The following is a 22,148-nucleotide window of genomic DNA, read 5'->3' as shown; positions in this document are numbered from 1 at the left end:
AATGATTTCAAGTCTGTATGTAGGCAGCAGCCTCTTTGTGTTTAGTGATGGCTGTTTAACAGGCTGATGGCCCTGTTGACAGGGGAATTTCTTATTCGTCAGCATGAAGGAAATTAGTGAGTCCTGCCTTGATGACTGTATTCAATTTATAATACTTGTCCTAAATATTGATTCCTGAACTTTTCCTAAGTTAAAACATCAGTATTGTGTTGTTTAAAAATTAACATGAATTTATTTTCTTTGCATTATTGGAGGTCTGACAACACTGCATATTTTTTGTTATTTTGACCAGTTGTCATTTTCTGCAAACAAATGCTCTAAATGACAATATTTCATTTGGAATTTGGAAGAAATATTGTCAGTAGTTTATAGAATAAATCAAAACATTTAATTTTACCCAAACACATACCTATAGACAGTAAAACCAGATAAACTGATCATTTTGCAGATAAACTGATACATTTTTTCCAGAGCTGTAGGTTCTTCTTTGGATGTGTGTATGATAGAAGTCACTGAAAATAGTTAAAGCATTTTAGCTGTCTGAAGAATGAGGTGATACAATTTGTTCTGAGGGCCTTTCATACCTTGAATGCGTTTTGTCAGACTTTTCCTGACTACTTTTCCAGCTATTGCATTGCTGTGGTTTACTGATTGAAGTATTTCAGTCACAAGTGATCTGACCCTGATTCATACATATTTGACATGTAGACTGTCTGGGATGTGTGTATAGAGAAAGAAAAAGTCGAAGGTGGACTTTCTTGACCAGACAGGTGATGAAAAGGTTTAGACTACATTGTCCTGTTAGTACAGAGGACAATAAACTGTTTATTGACTGTAATACAGACCCACAATATTGAGAGGACCCGATGTGCTTATATAAACTGTGGTTACACTGATTTGTTCACATGTAGAAGGCTTGGGCTGTTGCACAATAGCAACCGAAGCCCATGAAATGCAGTTTATAACATTCCATCATTGGTTACTCTAAAAGTTCCTCATATTGCCATTGGCTACAGCCTCAGCCTATGGTGCGAACCTTGGAAAAGTAATTCCAATTTCTACTCATTCCTCAATAACTAATAGGGATAGACCAAATGGTGCAGTTCTATGCAATATTATAGCCATACCAACTATATCAATATCAACCATCAGACAGGGCCTGCAACGGCCTATTGAACATAGCTTGTATGAATTTGTGACTTGAAAAATTGTAAAGGACTTGGGTTGATGCATCTTAACATTAGGAGTTTAAGTCCTAAACTGGATTACATCAAGATCTGGGTGTAAAGAGTGACGCTGGAGAGGAGAAGCAGGTACGGGGAGTCAAACATTTAATAGGGAACAGACATAGAACAAGACAGGAACATCGTCAGAACAGGGGTAATACGGACATATGACAATCAATCCCGAAACAGGGAACAGAGCTTGGGAACAGACAGATAAAGGGAAGGTAATGACAAAAGTAATTGAGTCCACATGAGTCCAATGATCGCAGATGCGCGTGACGCGGAGAAGGCAGGTATGCGTACTGATGGTTGCTTGAGTGCGTATTGCTGGGGATCCTGGCCCTCGAGCCCTCGAGCGCCAGGGGGAGGAAGAGCGGGAGCAAGCATGACACTGGGCAAGGTAGATGAATCCGGACATTCTGGTATTGACTAACAATTAGATCTCTGGAGACATTCTGGACCCTAATATTAGTATTGATGGTTATAATGTGTTCAGAGCTGACAGACAGGGTAGAGACGGTGGATTGGTCATTTAAAAAAAAAAAAACTGAAAGCATTTGTCTGGGGAAAAATGTACCCATAACTGTCATAGTCGTCTATCGTGCTCTTGAGGAGTTAACTAGTTTGATGTCTTCTTGTACTATATAAATCAGAAGTTATTATCCTGGGTGACCTAAATTATGATTGGGAAATGCAGGCTTCAGACAATATAAAAGAGATGTGTAATGGTCTAAACCTAACCCAGATGGTAAGCCTACACGGCCCAACCCTAAAGATCCTTCAAAGTCAACTCGGATTGATCTTACTAAAACAAATACAGCCGAGAAATGTGTTTCCACTGACGTCTTCGCCCCAAGACATTAGTGACCACTGCCCAGTTTTTTATGTTAGAGGTGTGAAAATATAAAAATCTAAGCCTTGTGTCTTCACAAAGGGGAACTTTTAAAAACGTCATCTTTATTTTAGTATCCTTGATTGTATTTCAGCTATCCATGAATCTGATTTAGATTTGAGCCTTTTTGCAGATGTCTTCAATACTATTGTGGATTATCATGCGACCTTCAAAAAAATTGAAGGCTTAAAGGTAGATCGAATGCCTGGTACACTCAGTAATTATCAGAAGTCAGTCATAAAAGAGATGATGCTTGGGTCAAGGCCAGGAACACAGGCTTAGGCCCATACTGGTAAGCTTTTAATAAACTGGAGGAATCATTGTGTAAGAAAAATCTGAAAGGCTAAATCTGATTATTATGTAACCGCTCTTTCGGATTGTAATGGGAACCGGCTAAATTCTGGAAAATTGTAAAATCCCTGAAGGGTGCTACTTCCTACTCTCTGCCACAACAAATTAATTCAGAAACTGGCATCATTACAGAAAAAAATGCCATCATTGATCTATTTAATCACCAGTTTATTTCAGCGGGCTATCTCTTTGAAATAACTTCTAAGCCAATTCACAATGATATTGGACTGGATGCTGATAGGTGACACTTGCTGAATGATCAGAGAAATTATAGTCAAAGATTTTCTTTTAGGCTATCTACAGAAAAAGAAGTCCTGGATGCTTTGTTAGCAATAGACAACAAGAAATCCAAAGGGGCTGACCAATTGGATTCTGGTCTGCTTAAGTGTGCAGCAGTTTTTGTTTAACATTGTTATCAGAAAATATTCCAAAAGTATGGAAATCAGCTCTTGTGCTGCCACTCCATAAGAGCAGGGATAGTAGTGATCTTAATGATTATCGCCCCATTTCAAGGCTTCCTTGTCTAGCTAAGATGTTTTAATGTAAACCAATCAGGGTTTAGGCCTGGACATTGCAATATTACAGCAACCACTTTAGTTTTTAATGATCTTGTCAATGGTTTAGACACTAAAATGAAATGTGCTGCTTTGTTAGTGGACCAGTCAAGAGCTTTGATACTGTTGATCATGCTATTTTATTTAATAAGTTGTCCTCGATAGGCCTGAGATCTGAAGTCTATTCATGGTTTATGATTATCTTCTTATGGGCAGGTGGGAAGGTAATGTCCCACCTGGCCAACATCCGGTGAAATTGCAGAGTGCGAAATTCAAACTACAGAATTATAAATATTTAACTTTCATAAAATCACAAGTGTAATACATTAAAAAAAGCTTAACTTCTTGTTAATCCAGCCACTGTGTCAAAATTTACGGCAAAAGCACACCATGCGATTATCTGAGGACAGCGCCCCGCATACAAAAGCATAAAAAACATATTTCAACCAGGCGCCACAAAAGTCAGAAATAGCGATATAATAAATGCATTACCTTTGATGATCTTCTTCTGTTGGCACTCCAAAAGGTCCCAGCTACATCACAAATGGTCCTTTTGTTTGATAATGTCCTTCTTTATATCCATAAAAACTCAGTTTAGCTGGCGCGCTTCAGTCAATAATCCACTCAGTTCCCCTCCATCAAATCAAATCAAATGTATTTTTATAGCCCTTCTTACATCACCTGATATGTCAAAGTGCTGTACAGAAACCCAGCCTAAAACCCCAAACAGCAAGCAATGCAGGTGTAGAAGCACGGTGGCTAGGAAAAACTCCCTAGAAAGGCCAGAACCTAGGAAGAAACCTAGAGGGGAACCAGGCTATGAGGGGTGGCCAGTCCTCTTCTGGCTAGGCCGGGTGGAGAGTATAACAGAACATGGCCAAGATGTTCAAATGTTCATAAATGACCAGCATGATCAAATAATACACTGCTTAAAAAAATAAAGGAAACACTAAAATAACACATCCTAGATCTGAATGAATGAAATATTCTTATTAAATAATTTTTATTAAATACAAAATCACACAAAAATTATCAATGGAAATCAAATGTATCAACCCAAGGAGGTCTAGATTTGGAGTCACACTCAAAATTAAAGTGGAAAACCACACTACAGGCTGATCCAACTTTGATGTAATGTCCTAAAACAAGTCAAAATGAGGCTCAGTAGTGTGTGTGGCCTCCACGTGCCTGTATGACCTCCCTACAATGCCTGGGCATGCTCCTGATAAGGTGGCGGATGGTCTCCTGAGGGATCTCCTCCCAGACCTGGACTAAAGACATGATGAGACATGATGTCCCAGATGTGCTCAATTGGATTCAGGTCTGGGGAACGGGCGGGCCAGTCCATAGCATCAATGCCTTCCTCTTGCAGGAACTGCTGACACACTCCAGCCACATGAGGTCTAGCATTGTCTTGCATTAGGAGGAACCAAGGGCCAACCGCACCAGCATATGGTCTCACAAGGGGTCTGAGGATCTCATCTCGGTACCTAATGGCAGTCAGGCTACCTCTGGCGAGCACATGGAGGGCTGTGCAGCCCCCCAAAGAAATGCCACCCCACACCATGACCCACATGGACCCACATACCACCCTCATGGAGTCTGTTTCTGACCGTTTGAGCAGAAACATGCACATTTGTGGCCTGCTGGAGGTCATTTTGCAGGGCTCTGGCAGTGCTCCTCCTGCTCCTCCTTGCACAAAAGCGGAGGTAGCGGTCCTGTTGCTGGGTTGTTGCCCTCCTACGGCCTCCTCCACGTCTCCTGATGTACTGGCCTGTCTCCTGGTAGCGCCTCCATGCTCTGGACACTACGCTGACAGACACAGCAAACCTTCTTGCCACAGCTCGCATTGATGTGCCATCCTGGATGAGCTGCACTACCTGAGCCACTTGTGTGGGTTGTAGACTCCGTCTCATGCTACCACTAGAGTGAAAGCACCGCCAGCATTCAAAAGTAACCAAAACGTCAGCCAGGAAGCATAGGAACTGAGAAGTGGTCTGTGGTTATCACCTGCAGAACCACTCCTTTATTGGGGGTGTCTTGCTAATTGCCTATAATTTCCACCTGTTGTCTATTCCATTTGCACAACAGCATGTGAAATTTATTGTCAATCAGTGTTGCTTCCTAAGTGGACAGTTTGATTTCACAGAAGTGTGATTGACTTGGAGTTACATTGAGTTGTTTAAGTGTTCCCTTAATTTTTTTGAGCAGTGTAATAATCACAGTAGTTGTCGAGGGTGCAACAAGTCAGCACCTCAGGAGTAAATGTCAGTTGGCTTTTCATAGCTGATAATTAAGAGTATCTCCACCGCTCCTGCTGTCTCTAGAGAGTTGAAAACAGCAGGTCTGGGACAGGTAGCACGTCCGGTGAACAGGTTTCATAGCCGCAGGCAGAACAGTTGAAACTGGAGCAGCAGCACGGCCAGGTGGACTGGGGACAGCAAGGAGTCAGCATGACAGGTAGTCCTGAGGCATGGTCCTAGGGCTCAGGTCCTCTGAGTGAGAGAACGAAAGAGAGAAAGAGAGAATTAGAGAGAGCATACTTAAATTCACACAGGACACCGGATAAGACAGGAGAAGTACTCCAGATATAACAAACTTACCCTAGCCGCCCGACACATAAACTACTGCAGCATAAATACTGGCGGCTGAGAAGAGGGGTCAGGAGACACTGTGGCCCCATCCGATGATACCCCCAGACAGGGCCTAACAGGCAGGAGATAACCCCACCCACTTTGCCAAAGCACAGCCCCCACACTACTAAGGGATATCTTCAAACACCAACTTACCATCCTGAGACAAGGCCGAGTATAGCCCACAAAGATCTCCGCCACAGCACAACCCAAGGGGGGGCACCAACCCAGACAGGAAGATCACATCAGTGACTCAACCCACTCAAGTGACGCACCCCTCCTAGGGACGGCATGGAAGAGCACCAGTAAGCCAGTGACTCAGCCCCTGTAATAGGGTTAGAGGCAGAGAATCCCAGTGGAGAGAGGGGAACTGGCCAGGCAGAGATAGCAAGGGCGGTTCGTTGCTCCAGAGCCTTTCCGTTCACCTTCACACTCCTGGGCCAGACTACACTCAATCATATGACCTACTGAAGAGATGAGTCTTCAGTAAAGACTTAACGTTTGAGACCGAGTCTGCGTCTCTCACATGGGTAGGCAGACCATTCCATAAAAATGGAGCTCTATAGGAGAAAGCCCTGATTCCAGCTGTTTGCTTAGAAATTCTAGGGACAATTAGGAGGCCTGCGTCTTGTGACCGTAGCATAGGGGTAGGTATGTACGGCAGGACCAAATCGGAAAGATAGGTAGGAGCAAGTCCATGTAATGCTTTGTAGGTTAGCAGTAAAACCTTGAAATCAGCCCTTGCCTTAACAGGAAGCCAGTGTAGGGAGGCTAGCACTGGGTAATATTATCCCGTTTTTTGGTTCTAGTCAGGATTCCAGCAGCCGTATTTAACACTAACTGAAGTTTATTTTGTGCTTCATCCTGGTTGCCGGAAAGTAGAGCATTCCAGTAATCTAACCTAGAAGTAACAAAAGCATGGATTAATATTTCTGCATTTTTGGACAGAAAGTTTCTGATTTTCTCAATGTTACGTAGATGGAAAAAAGCTGTCATTGAAACAGTCTTGATATGTTCGTGAAAAGAGAGATCAGGGTCCAGAGTAATGCCGAGCTCCTTCACAGTTTTATTTGAGACGACTGTACAACTATCAAGATTAATTGTCAGATTCAAAAGATGTCTTTGTTTCTTGGTACCTAGAACAAGCATCTCTGTTTTGTCTGAGTTTAAAAGTAGAAAGTTTGCAGCCACCACTTCCTTATGTGGCTTCTAGCGAGAGCAATTTTGGGGTTTACCATGTTTCATTGAAATGTACAGCTGTGTGTCATCCGCATAGCAGTGAAGGTTAACATGCATCTAGGGTAATGCGCAAGGTTAAAATGAGTTCCTCAGTTAGGTGGTTAACTGATTTTTGTCGTCTGACGTCCTTGAGTAGGCAGAGGGAGTCTGGAAGGGCATCAAGGAATCTTTGGGTTGTCTGAGAATTTATAGCATGACTTTTGATGCTCCTTGGTTGGGGTCTGAGCAGATTATTTGTTGCGATTGCAAACTTAATAAAATGGTGGTCCGATAGTCCAGGATTATGAGGAAAAACATTCAGATCCACAACATTTATTCCATGGGACAAAACTAGGTCCAGAGTAAGTGAGTGTGAGTAGGTCCAGAGACATGTTGGACAAAACCCACTGAGTCCATGATGGCCCCGAAAACCTTTTGGAGTGGGTCTGTGGACTTTACAATGTGAATATTAAAATCACCAAAAATTAGAATATTATCTGCTATGACTACAAGGTCCGATAGGAATTCAGGGAAGTTAGTGAGGAATGCTGTATGTGGCCCAGGAGGCCTGTAAACAGTAAAAAGTGATTGAGTAGGCTGCATAGATTTCATGACTAGAAGCTCAAAAGATGAAAACTTCCGGGGGGTTTTTGTAAATTGAAATTTGCTATGGTAAATGTTAGCAACACCTCCGCCTTTGCGGGATGCACAGGGGATATGGTCACTAGTGTAACCAGGAGGTGAGGCCTCATTTAACACAGTAAATTCATCAGGCTTAAGCCATGTTTCAGTCATGCCAATCACATCAAGATTATGATCAGTGAATTTTTCATTGACTATAACTGCCTTTGAAGTGAGGGATCTAACATTAAGTAGCCCTATTTTGAGATGTGAGGTATCACGATCTCTTTCAATAATGGCAAGAATGGAGGAGGTCTTTATTCTAGTGCGATTGCTATGGCGAACACCGCCATGTTTAGTTTTGCCCAACCTAGGTCGAGGCACAGACACGGTCTCAATGGGGATAGCTCAGCTGACTACACTGACTGTGCTAGTGGCAGACTCCACTAAGCTGGCAGGCTGGCTAACAGCCTGTTGCCTGGCCTGCACCCTATTTCATTGTGGAGCTAGAGGAGTTAGAGCCCTGTCTATGTTCGTAGATAAGATGAGAGCACCCCTCCAGCTAGGATCGAGTCCGTCACTCCTCAACAGGCCAGGCTTGGTCCTGTTTGTGGGTGAGTCCCAGAAAGAGGGCCAATTATCTACAAATTCTATCTTTTGGGAGGGGCAGAAAACAGTTTTCAACCAGCGATTGAGTTGTGAGACTGCTGTAGAGCTCATCACTCCCCCTAACTGGGAGGGGGCCAGAGACAATTACTTGATGCCGAACACATCTTTCAAGCTGATTTACAGGCTGAAGCTCTGTTGCGCTTGGTGACCTCTGACTGTTTCATCCTAACATCGTTGGTGCCGACGTGGATAACAATATCTCTATACTCTCTACACTCGCCAGTTTTAGCTTTAGCCAGCACCATCTTCAGATTAACCTTAACCTCTCTGGGATAGCCAGGGAAAATGCAGAGCACCAAATTAAAAGAAATTACTATAAAAATCAAACTTTCATTAAATCACACATGCAAGATAGCAAATTAAAGCTACACTTGTTGTGAATCCAGACAACATGTGAGATTTCAAAAAGGCTTTTCGGCTAAAGCAAAAGATGCTATTATCTGAGGATAGCACCCCAGTAAACAAAGAGAGAGAAGCATATTTCAACCCTGCAGGCACGACACAAAACGCAGAAATAAAAATATATAGTTCATGCCTTACCTTTGACGGGCTTATTTTGTTGGCACTCCAATATGTCCGATACACATCACAAATGGTCCTTTTGTTCAATTAATTCCGTCAATATATATCCAAAATGTCCATTTATTTGGCGCGTTTGATCCAGAAAAACACCGGTTCCAACTTGCGCAACGTGACTACATAATATCTCAAAAGTTACCTGTAAACTTTGCCAAAACATTTCAAACTACTTTTGTAACACAACTTTAGGTATTTGTAACGTAAATAATTGATAAAATTGAAGACAGGATGATCTGTGTTCAATACAGGAGGAAAACAAACTGTACCTAGCTTTCTGGTCACGCGCCTCTATCTAACAGTACACTTCAAGTTACCCTCGTTCTGAATAGTGCTACTTCTTCATTACACAAAGGAATAACCTCAACCAATTTCTAAAGACTGTTGACATCCAGTGGAAGTGGTAGGAACTGCCCTTAGAACTGCCCTTAGTCCCTTAGAAATCTGGATTCCCAATGACAATTCATTGAAAAGAGAGTGACCTCAAAAAAAATCTGAATGGTTTGTCCTCGGGGTTACGCCTGCTAAATAAGTTCTGTTATACTCACAGACATGATTCAAACAGTTTTAGAAACTTCAGTGTCACACCCTGACCATAGTTTGCTTTGTATGTTTCTATGTTTTGTTTGGTCAGGGTGTGATCTGAGTGGGCATTCTATGTTGTGTGTCTAGTTTGTCTGTTTCTGTGTTTGGCCTGATATGGTTCTCAATCAGAGGCAGGTGTTAGTCATTGTCTCTGATTGGGAACCATATTTAGGTATCATGTTTGGTGTTGGGTGTTGTGGGTGATTGTTCCTGTCTTTGTGTTTGTTACACCAGATAGGGCTGTTTTTGTTTTTTTCACATTTCTTGTTTTGTATATTGTTCATTTATCATCTTCATTAAAGATGTATCACAATAACAACGCTGCGTTTTGGTCCGCCTCTCCTTCAACAGAAGAAAGCTGTGACATTCAGAGTGTTTTCTATCCAAATCTAATAATATGCATATCTTATCTTCTGGGGATGAATTGGGTATGCATTTCATCCGGACGTGAAAATACTGCCCCCTGTCACCAAGAAGTTAACGTCGGTAGCACTGTCCCCTGGTAAACAGTGTATGATCGCTGGATGATTCGTTTTAAATCTAATGTTACTACTTAGCTTACGGGCTGTTGGAAGTCCTGACGAACCATGTCCAGATAAAGCGTCCGGAGTGAAAAAATGTAATGAAAAAAAGTTATGTGAGGGAAAAACTAAAAATATAAACAGTAATTAAAAAGTAAAAACTGTAAAGTTGTCAGGTAGCAAGGTAGGTTGGCAACAAAACGCACAGGAACACGCAAACAAGTCTGCAAGTTGTGACCAGAAATAACACGCTAAGTTGAATCCCAAACGTTACTAATAAACTTTTCCAAACAAGTCAAACAACGTTTACATTCAAACCTTAGGTACCCTAATATGTAAATAAATGATACAATTTAAGACGGAGAATCGTTATTGTCTTTACCGGAGAAAAATACCAAAGAACGCGCTCTCTTCCACGCACTTGGAAACACTACAGCCAAAATGCGAGCCACCTAGAAAAACTACAATTTCTAGCTCATTTTTCCAAAAACCAGCATGAAACTCTTTCTAAAGACGGTTGACATCTAGTGTAAGCCAAAGGAACTGCGATCTGGGAGGATTTCGCCTTATAATAAAAGTGACAGCCATTGGTTTGTCCTCAGGGTTTTGCCTGCCATATCAGTTCTGTTACACTCACAGACATAATTTTAACAGTTTTAGAAACTATAGAGTGTTTTCTATCCAAATCGACCAATTATATGCATATGCTATTGTCTGGGCCTGAGTAACAGGCAGTTTACTTTCACACACAGTTGCTGGTATTTTGGCCCATTGCACAATGCAGATCTCATCTAGAGCAATGATGTTTTGGGGCTGTTGCTGGGCAACACAGACTTTCAACTCCCTCCAAAGATTTTCTATGGGGTTGAGATCTGGAGACTGGCTAGGCCACTCCAGGACCTTGAAATGCTTCTTACGAAGCCACTCCTTCGTTGCCCGGGCGGTGTGTTTGGGATCATTGTCATGCTGAAAGACCCAGCAACGTTTCATCGTCAATGCCCTTGCTGATGGAAGGAGGTTTTCACTCAAAATCTCACGATACATGGCCCCATTCATTCTTTCCTTTACACGGATCAGTCGTCCTGGTCCCTTTGCAGAAAAACAGCCCCAAAGCATGATGTTTCCACCCCCATGCTTCACAGTAGGTATGGTGTTCTTTGGATGCAACTCAGCATTCTTTGTCCTCCAAACACGATGAGTTGAGTTTTTACCAAAAAGTTATATTTTCGTTTCATCTGACCATATGACATTCTCCCAATCTTCTTCTGGATCATCCAAATGCTCTCTAGCAAACTTCAGACGGGCCTGGACATGTACTGGCTTAAGCAGGGGGACACGTCTGGCACTGCAGGATTTGAGTCCCTGGCGGCGTAGTGTGTTACTGATGGTAGGCTTTGTTACTTTGGTCCCAGCTCTCTGCAGGTCATTCACTAGGTCCCCCCGTGTGGTTCTGGGATTTTTGCTCACCGTTCTTGTGATCATTTTGACCCCACGGGGTGAGATCTTGAGTGGAGCCCCAGATCGAGAGAGATTATCAGTGGTCTTGTATGTCTTCCATTTCCTAATAATTGCTCCCACAGTTGATTTCTTCAAACCAAGCTGCTTACCTATTGCAGATTCAGTCTTCCCAGCCTGGTGCAGGTCTACAAATTTGTTTCTGGTGTCCTTTGACATTAATACAGGTAACGAGTGGAGGACAGATGAACCTCTTAAAGAAGTGATGTGATTTTCTGGATTTTTTTTTCTCATTTTGTCTGTCATAGTTGAAGTGTACCTAAATTACAGGCCTCTCTCATCTTTTTAAGTAGGAGAACTTACACAATTGGTGGCTGACTAAATACTTTTTTGCCCCACTGTAGAATAGAGACCTAGGTCTCAATTTGTCTTCCCTGTTAAAATAAAGGTTAAATAAATAAAAAAATATGTGATTTTCTTTACACTTCAGCCTTGGTTCAGCTGGGTGCTGATGAGGGTCAGAACTCTTTAAGTTATTACAGATAAGAATGAACCTAATTTATATTTTGGAGACAACCTTTAGAAGAGAGCTACTGTATGTTAACAAACCATGCAGGTCTTTACGTGTTATTGTAGGCCTATATACATCTCTATTTTAGATCTCCCGTCTTTGTGTTACAGTTAGTCAGGATGCTGTTTCATCACAGGCCCACGCATTTCCTCTGCATTCCTCCCATAAGATTCAGAGGTGGTGTGTATAGACTCAGATCATTTTTGGTGACACCTGGGGGAAGGGGGGGGGGTCGCTGTTGATAATTGTCAGGGGAAGAGGCTCTATCTTCAAAGACGCCCTCACACCTGACTGTTTTGGAGGAGGCTAATTTTCCCTTGACGAGTGCTCGTTTTCACTCAGCATCAGAACACGTATTCACAGACTTTTTGGTTGGCATTGTCAGAATGTGTATATTTGATTTCAAACACCACACTTTTCTGTTGTTTTCCCATATACAGTAGTGATCGTGAAATGTCAAATCAAAGAGGATTCTGACTGTGAAGTGGGATTGTGAAACCTTTACTGTAAATCCCTGTTTAAATGTTTCCTCTGAAGCTTACCTAACCTGTGTGATAGAGGAATAGTAAGATTAATAAACTAACAAGCAAATAAGATAATTAGACTCATCATTTGCCTGTGAAGGACAACAAATAATGTCATTTAAATTATTTTAGAGAAGAACTGACAGAATGTCATTTGAGGTGGTCAGCAGGTTCAGAGGAAAACATAATTATTTGTACCTACAGTACACTATACATGGAGAAAGAAAGTGAAAATATTTTAGAATTTTAGGGAGATTTTCTCCCATCTTGTGAGGAGGAGATCATTTAATTTGTATTCATTGGTATTCTTGGCCAACTCAAATGGCAACACAGTCATTATGTTTCACAGCTCCCAGGACTCCAAAATGCTCCCACACACCACACAGCTTAATATATATGTGCAGCCTGCGAACACATATGCTTTGTTTTGAATACAAATGGACCTGTATTACATGTCCTACAGTAGATCCACATCTCTATTAGTCTGATGTGTTCTACACTGAAGGATTTTGAAGCGTTGGGTCATGGCTAAATCTCACTAGCTGGACAGGCATTTAAATATTGTCACTAGTGTGCATACCTGTAAGTTGGTATCATACAATTGGTTGCTATATAAAGAGTGGTCCTTATTGGAAGATGTTCTGAGATCATTCAGATGAAGCAGTGACATTGTGACATCTCCATACTATGACAGTGTACCATAGAGACTAAACCCACTGCACATACGGTCCTTTGACTTGGGTACATTGTGGTCCATTATTGAAAATGTCTGAGTACTTATAGTATTACAGTAGAAAATGTCAACATAACTTGGCTATCATACATTTTTGTGTATCACAATAGTATCTGTAGAAGTCAGTAAGATGCCTCTCCCACATGACTACTCCAAACTTCAGGTTCAAATACAATACAAATACAAATACAAAGATGAAACCAAAAACAAATGCTGAGTCCAACAACCAATCCTTTATACTGAGCTGATCAATAAATCAAGTACTGTATATACTCCATAGATATTCTGTAATTCTATAAAACCAAAACAGCATATGCTTGTGTTCTAGCTTAATTGATTGTACTAACAACAGAAAGGCTGAGGCTACATATATCATTATTTTGATAATCAAAACTATGATAAAATAGCTGTCATATCCTGATTAATTGTATTTATTGGTTGCACCTCCGTCACTTGGTCGCATCATGCCATTGTTATGAACGCTCTAAAGACGTCTCAGCTAAGTGGTGCCCAATTATTCTGAACAGGGGCTAATGACTGTTTCGTTTAAAGGGATAGTTTGGGATTTTGGCAAAGAAGCCCTTTATCTAGCAGTGGTTATAAAACAAAGATATGCAACAGTTGGACAACTGATGAAGATACTCCAAACCTTTTTAATAAACAAAAACCCATCAGATGTTGAATGAATTATAGCACATAAAACATTTTACTGGCACAGACAGATAATGAATGGAGTGCAGGGATTTTGGTGAGAATTCAGGTATTCAATTTATTGCCAAATGTCACTTTATATTCTTAGAATGCACTCATATGTCAATAAAGACAATTATATGTGCCTTATTTGCAGAAATAGAATAGGTGTATGTGCATATATGAATGAATTAACAAAGGGGTGGAGCAAGGCTGCCTGCAACTACCAAAATCTTGCTCTATCTAGGCCTACCTGTACTCACCTGAGCTCTCTAGACTGCCTCATTAATTACTGCTGTTGTCATGTTCTGTTGCATAATGCACCAAGTGTCAATAGCAGGATACCCTTGGATAAAAAATCAACACGCTTAGCTCTAGATTACACCTATCTATACGTACTTTACATTGTTTGCAAGATCAGCCATAATATCACTATAATCTGAGTGTTCATTTTTGGAAAATGCTTTAATTTCAGCACATCTCATTTGAAAACTTTTCAAATGTACAAAATTATTACAGCCATTAAAATAAAGTTATTTTCTCTTTCTTGTGATGTAAGAGTCGAGACAATGCGCCAAATCCCAGACTAAGCTTAAGCATTCTTTGTAGATGCAATGGAAAGACAATGTATTCCAGCACATTTCAGCCATTACCGGGGTGTGTTTGACAGATCATTACAAACATTTTCTTGGATGTGAAATGGGATAAAATAACGGGCACAGGCAAGAGTATGAAAGAGTTACAGGAGTAAAATTAAATCAATCAATCCAATGAGATTTAACTGACAAGTGGATTTTGCACCCCTCAAACACAGGAAATAGATAGCTGAATGACAGATCCACAGGTGGGCAGGGCATGCACATTGCTACTTTATCTACTTCCCCAGAATCAGATGAACTCATGGATACCATTTTAATGTCTCTGTGTCCAGTATGAAAGAAATTAAAGCTAGTTTTGCAAGCCAAAGCGACCTAGCTGTAGCGCTTTCTAAGTGCAAAGACTGTAAGTCTTCTGGGTTTTTCTTCGGGTTTTGTACTCAAAGACTTCCAGTCTTTGCGCTAAGCTAGTTAGTATTGGCTTGCAAAACTACCTCTTACTTCCTTCATACTGGACGCGGAGACATAAAACTATTATCCACGTCTCTGGAGAAGTAGATAAAGGGCTTCATTGCCAAAATTCCAAACTATCCCTGGGAATACGATGACATTGCTAAAGTAGGGAAATAAATATAGTGCCTTGCAAAAGTATTCATCCCCCTAGGCATTTGTCCTATTTTGTTGCATTACAACCTGTAATTTAAATGGATTTTTATTTGGATTTCATGTAATGGACATACACAAAATAGTCAAAATCGGTAAAGTGAAATGAATTGTTTCAAAAAATTCAAAAAAATAAAAAACAGAAAAGTGTGAATATGTATTCACCCTCTTTACTATGAAGCCCCAAAATAAGATCTGATGCAACCAATTACCTTCAGAAGTCACATAATTAGTTAAATAAAGTGCACCTGTTGCAATCTAAGTGTCACATGATCTGTCACATGATCTCAGTATATATACACCTGTTCTGAAAGGCCCCAGAGTCTACTACACAACTAAGCTATGGGCACCACCAAGCAAGCGGCACCATGCAGACCAAGGTGCTCTCCAAACAGGTCAGGGACAAAGTTGTGGAGAAGTACAGATCAGGGTTGGGTTATAAACAAATATCTGAAACTTTGAACATGTATAAAAAATGGAAAGAATATGGCACAACAACAAACCTGCCAAGAGAGGGCCGCTCACCAAATCTCACAGACCAGGCAAGGAGGGCATTAATCAGAGAGGCAACAAAGAGACCAAAGATAACCCTGAAGGAGCTGCAAAGCTCCACAGCGGACATTGGAGTATCTGTTCATAGGACCACTTTAAGCCATACACTCAACTGAGCTGGGCTTTACGGAAGAGTGGCCAGAAAAAAAACATTGCTTAAAGAAAAAAATAAGCGAACACGTTTGGTGTTCACCAAAATACATGTGGGAGACTCCCCAAACATATGGAAGAAGGTACTCTGGTCAGATGAGACTAAAATGTAGGTTTTTGGCCATCAAGGACAATGCTATGTCTGGCGCAAACTCAACACCTCTTATCACCCCAAGACTACCATCCCCACAGTGAAGCATGGTGGTGGCAGCATCATGCTGTGGGGATGTTTTTCATCAGTTGGAACTGGGGAACTGGTCCGAATTGAAGGAATGATGGATGGCGTTAAATACAGGGAAATTCTTGATGGAAACCTGTTTCAGTCTTCCAGAGATTTGAGACTGGGATGGAGGTTCACCTTCTAGCAGGAAAATGACCCTAAGCATACTGCTGAAGCAACACTCGAGTGGTTTAAGGGGGATGGGGATGAATAGTTATGTACAAGTTTTCAGTTATTTTGTCTTATTTCTTGTTTGTTTCACAATAAAAAAGTAGTAGGTATGTTGTGTAAATCAAATTATACAAACCCCCCTAAAATCCATTTTAATTCCAGGTTGTAAAGCAACAAAATTGGAAAAACGCCAAGGGGGGTGAATACTTTCGTAACCCACTGTACTAAGAAACAACTTTGCTACCATTATGATGTCGTCGAATTTACTTCAGAGATGGCAATGTTGCTATTAGCTTGTAAAGTTTGTAAAAAAAAACAGGTATCAATGCTAACGTTAGCTAGCTACAATCTGGTACTGTCCACTCATTTTAGCTAGCTAAGGTTATCCTGCATCTAAAGTCAATCTGGCAACATCACAATGATGACAAAAGGTTTTCCTACTAATTATGTGCCTCCTTTTGAAATGTAATCATCTTTCCAAGCCACTGTAATGCATTTTCTACTACATTTTCATCAAGGCCAATTGAGAATGCATTAAAGGTAGACTTGGCAAAATGACGTTGACACAAGCAGCACCTCAGATATTGCGATGAGCTAAATGTAAGACTTTGCTCACACACTCACAGAGTATCAGAGCATGTGCACGGTTTCACTTCACGCTATTATAATGTGGTAGCCACGGGACCAAAACAACGGAGAAGTTATGCCTTCAATGCTCTTAGGTGTTGAGGAAATTGACCCACTATGCTGTTAACTTTGTGCATCTATGTCATATTCCAAGAGTCTACCTTTAAGTAGAATGTTCAGTCGGTGCAGTGCTCAAGATCATTTTCATAACAATGTGCAACCCATAAATACCATTGGGAGAGAAACCAGTGCACCGCTGCTGTAAACACCTGGAAAGTGTTACGGAAAATAGTCTTTAATCGTGACAATTAATATAATATTTTTTTTGTGTTCAATTCTTAGCCATCGTATACTTGGCTGCATCATCCAATCTTCATCTCTTGTACATCACACAATGAAACTAAATACCTTCATTTCCATTTAACAGGAGCTGTATAATTATAATGGCTCTACATCAGTGTGAGGGTTGTATTACTCAGTCACAGGGGTAATACATTTGGCATCGTCAGACTAAGTAATCCCTTGATGATGATGGTAAGAATCAGGCCGTTTTTATATGTACAACAACTGTAGGAAATATCCATCTCTGTAACTATTTGGAATCCCTCCATTGGTATGTGTTTGTCTTTAATCTTTTCTCTCCTGACACATCTTAAGTTTATTATTTTTCTAACAGTTTGAACATGAAGCAAATTACCAATCCTCTTCTTCAACAGTCCCAGTGCTTTGCAGTTGCCAGCTGTGCCATTTGATGGAAAAGTAGTGATAAAGAAGTAGCTTTGTCTCTAGAATTTTGTGAACCACACCATGGGATAACAGTCAACATGTGTGAGATAACCATTTGAGTGTTTTCAGCCCTTTGGTGAGACATCACACTGACAGAGAGCAGGGGCGATACAGTTGGAATTGAGCATTGACATTGGTGCATTTGTGGATGGCATTTGTGCATGGACAGTTGTCATAGAAACAGAGCACTTGTAACAGCATGAGCTTTTTGACAGATTAGGAAGGGTTGGAGTCTATTCAATGAAGCAAACAAGGCTCATCCAAAGACAACTGTTGAAGGAATAAGAGGTACTGTAAACTATTGTATTGTTTTGTCATTTATGCAAACTGAAACGGACATAAATATATTGTCAAACAGGTGGAATTATTAGAACATATTTATGCTGCTGACTGTAGATCTAAATAATTGCTTGTGTACAATGTATTTGTCAAAAGAGAGCAGGAGCATGCTCTCTTACATACATTCTCAGGGTGATGTACCCTACCAGATTGGAGACGGTCAAGATCAACAGACTTTCATTTTGAAATGTGGCAATTAGGGTATTTTGGAAAAGCTTTCAACAAAACCAGCAGATGGATGGTAGAGTCTGCGGCTCCATGGAAACTTTGAAGTAACTTTTCATTTCCTCCCACCACCAGGATGTCAGCCTGGTCAAAATGCCTATGGTAGACACCGGCTGGAACTCTGTGGGAACATTCAGAAGACAATGAAATACTAACAACTCTGAACAATTCTCTCAGTAGATCTTTTCAGCCATTAGTACATATTGTGTTATAAAGGTATTTGTCTCAGGGCAAGGGAGGGCTATGATATCATGATTATGTGCTTCTTATTGGCTAACAAGCATAGGGATGAGCTGAGAGAGGCACTGGTTTAGATCAGGTGTTTGGGGACAAATGTATTTGTGATGACTTCTTAGTAGTCGTCTCTCAATAGTCAATAAACGTGCATCCAAACAGATTTAACAGGTAAGCTGAGTTATTTACATCACGTTAGGGCATAAAGTAGCTCTGCTCTCAGAAATCAATGCTATCAATGTTTTGTGACTAGTAAAGAACTGACATAGTGGACTCCTCTACATCAATACTTTGTGTGATTCAAATATATAAACAGTCGTTTATTAAATAATTGATTTATTTTTTTGATACAAAATCAACCGCTTTTTACAGTCTGTGTGTTGCACAGTTGCTGCCGTGGTACTGTATTGTAAGCAGAAATTCACTTTCAATTGTGTTTTTGTGGACAACATCATTTTGACAACATAGAAGGAGTTCTACTGTTGCCGTCTCCTAGTAGATGGAAGGCCGTGTGATGTGCACCTTGTTGTGCCAATTATATTAATTAGTCCTACTATGAAGCCATTGATGAGTCATTTAAATGTTCAGTGAAAATCCTTTTCTTGGATGGCATGTAGATGGATGGCCATATTGCTTAAATACTCAGTGACAATTACAGTACGCCAAAACATGCTGCAACTAATAGTATTTCATAATGAGATTGAGTATCCACACGGTTTTGTTTAAAATAATATTAAATGATTGCGTCCAAGTTTTGAAATTAATATTGAAAAACATACACTTTTGATACTATTACTTTTTGTGTTTTTAATATTAGATTGATTGATCCTGAAAAAGCTTTTAAAACCTGAGACCTGGACTATTGGACCACATCTCTCATGAGTAACAGAATAAGGACAGCCTGAGCTTTTTTAACAGTGGCTTACTGCTTAGACACAGTCCTAATTTACAGCTGTGAGTATAAAACACTCAACTCCAGTCCATCACTAACATGCTGAGATCCAGCCTCTCACGATGATATGTAGACAAAAAGGTATCGCTGCTTTTGAAGAGAGAGTGCTTAAAGATTGAAATCTTGCAGCGATGCAATCATAAAAGGCAGAGGTATGAGACGGTTTGAAGGCCTTAATCGATATGTTGCATCGGTTGGCTGTACAGTGAAGATGACATGGCTGCCTCAGAGACACAGGTGGGCAAGTCCAATCCACTCCAGTCCTCCATGTGGTCACAGCACTCAGCCAAGTCCCTGGCCACTTCCAGCCGGCTCACAGCACTGCTGGAGCAGACAGATGAAGAATTCTCATGTATGACCAGAATCAAGAACATGGCCACGCGCTACATTACACAGCGCTTATACCAGAGTAATTACAATGTAACAAACTAGAACGTACATATACGGTTGTGTACGGTTATGCTGCCATTTGTAAGTATTTAAGGGGAATATATTGTGGATAATATGACATAATTACTTTTATTTGCCTGTTATAAGAGAATTACATATGTTATTACCATGCATTTACCGTGTAATATTGTGATTGTAATGTGAAATATTCTGAATAGCACAATAACTATTCTCTGTTTCTGGGGTTGAATGGCCATGAATATTATAAACATACTGTATTGACCTTTCTCAAGTATATTTCAATTAATATTAAAATCATCCAGCTGTCAAGATTTTATGCACATTGCATCTTTTAAATCTTTGTATATATTGATGTTATATTCTTTTTGATCTAAATTATTCTAAATAATCTCCGTCCTAAAATACAAAGACATGAATATTCTTGGATGAAAAAAGTTTTAAAATGGACTGTGGTGTGTCTTCAGAAAATAATGCAGTAGACTTACATAGAGTATTACATTTTTCTGTCGCATTATATCATTACGATGTTTGGCATGAAGTTACTTTTTAAAATCCTAACATATAGACCAATGTATTATTCAGTTATGAAACCTATGAATTTCTATCTGGTGGTGTTCTTCAGCTAAAAAGACAACTGTAAACCTACAGTACCTGGCAGGCACATTCATGCATAATGGCTACATCAACATAGTGTATTGTGTACCAGACAGTGACTTGTATAGCACATGCATTTAAATAAAACATGGTGTGAAATAGTGTTGTCAATGAGCATGATACTAACATTGGATAACATAATTCCAACTAAAGCTGCTGCTATTGTCCAATGTTGTCTAGTTTCTGTACTGAAAGTTGTGATAGGGTAAATTGTACACAAATCTGCAAATTCATTGAATTAGGAGTGCACAGTCAACATCTGCTAATCAATATGTGCATATCCAGTTGCTGTGTTTGATCGGAATTTATAATGACACACGTTTAAAAAGCATTTCTTTGTACCTCTCACCTCTAATTACTTTTGCCTGTAGCCAGGTAGCCCCAGCCTGTCAGTCATCCAGTCAATTTATCGTGAGAACTGACTTAATTAAACAAAATAACTGTTTCCTTTGACCCTCCACCACTTAAGTTTCAAGTAAAACAATTTGCAACAACAGAACTGGTCCCAAGCATTTGTTTTACATATAAGGTTACCATTTTGTGTTTAATTTTTACGGTTCAAGCTCTAATTGAATCATGAATTTATCCAGCCAATTTATAACCCTTATACTGTGTTGTAACACATACTTAGCCAACATTCTACGTGTACCCAACAAAGCCTCTGGTATATATGATTTCATTCACATGTATCAGACTCAGTTATGTTATGTGATACAATAACTCAACACGAGGTCTTACAACATGAGCTCCCTAGGGTGGCTGCATCGAGTCAACCTCAGAAACGGCTTCCCCTTCAGGTAGCTTTGTTAACAAAAGGTCCAGAGAAGAAAATGCATGGATAATTTAACATACCATCGGCGGTGACATTTTGATGAATGGAATAACCTATACCTGTGCATGCAGTATGATGGTCGATTTACCTCTGCTGGGAGGTACAGAGACTGAGGATAAAAAGATCCAAGCCAAGGATAAAAGAAGGGTGATACAGATGAGGGAGAGCGTGATAAGCAGAGCTGAGACAACGTATGCAATCTTGCATTGTTGAAACAATTTCTTAAGCAATGGACAGATCCACATTGTAAATGCCAATGTAAACAACATGATCTACCATGTTGTAAGAAAGGTGAATCTCAGATGAGGTCAAGGCAAGTTCTACACAGAATAATATACCACACCCCCATACTTTGCACCAGCTTGCAGTCATTTTAACATGTGGCATCATCAGCACTGGTTTAGATATGGCAAATATTTATTTAGAGTCTGACTTTGCAGTAGAGACTCTGCCCAACATCTGGATCCCCAGATTGTAAAGTGACATGGGAAATCAAGCACAAATGTTTAATTGCCTTCAAGGAGACAGCACTTTTGAACACCGTCTCCAAGAAGACCAAAGACATTTGGTCTTCAGGAGGCTTATCACTTTGGAATATTCAGCACAGATGACAGCTGTCAATCAACAGACAATAGTTGTGCTTCAGCTAAATGAAACATGATTTTTAGCACTGTTGCTACCCTGTTGTGAGCAATGCTTTATATTACTGTATCTGACAGCATAGTGCATATTTAATATTTTTCATTAAAATCTTTTCAAAGTTTTACCATCATAACCTCCCATTGTATTCTACAAGTGTCACCCCAATGTCTACCCCAAGACAGCATTTATTTCTTATGTAATGACATGTCATGTAATTCACAGGGCTATCATGTAATAGTGTTAATTATTAAAGGCAGTGTAGCACTTATTTCTCA

Source organism: Oncorhynchus tshawytscha, linkage group LG09 (assembly GCF_018296145.1).
Source record: "Oncorhynchus tshawytscha isolate Ot180627B linkage group LG09, Otsh_v2.0, whole genome shotgun sequence".
Taxonomy (NCBI): domain Eukaryota; kingdom Metazoa; phylum Chordata; class Actinopteri; order Salmoniformes; family Salmonidae; genus Oncorhynchus; species Oncorhynchus tshawytscha.
The sequence above is the reverse complement of the archived record's forward strand: the minus strand, read 5'-3'. Positions refer to the sequence as shown.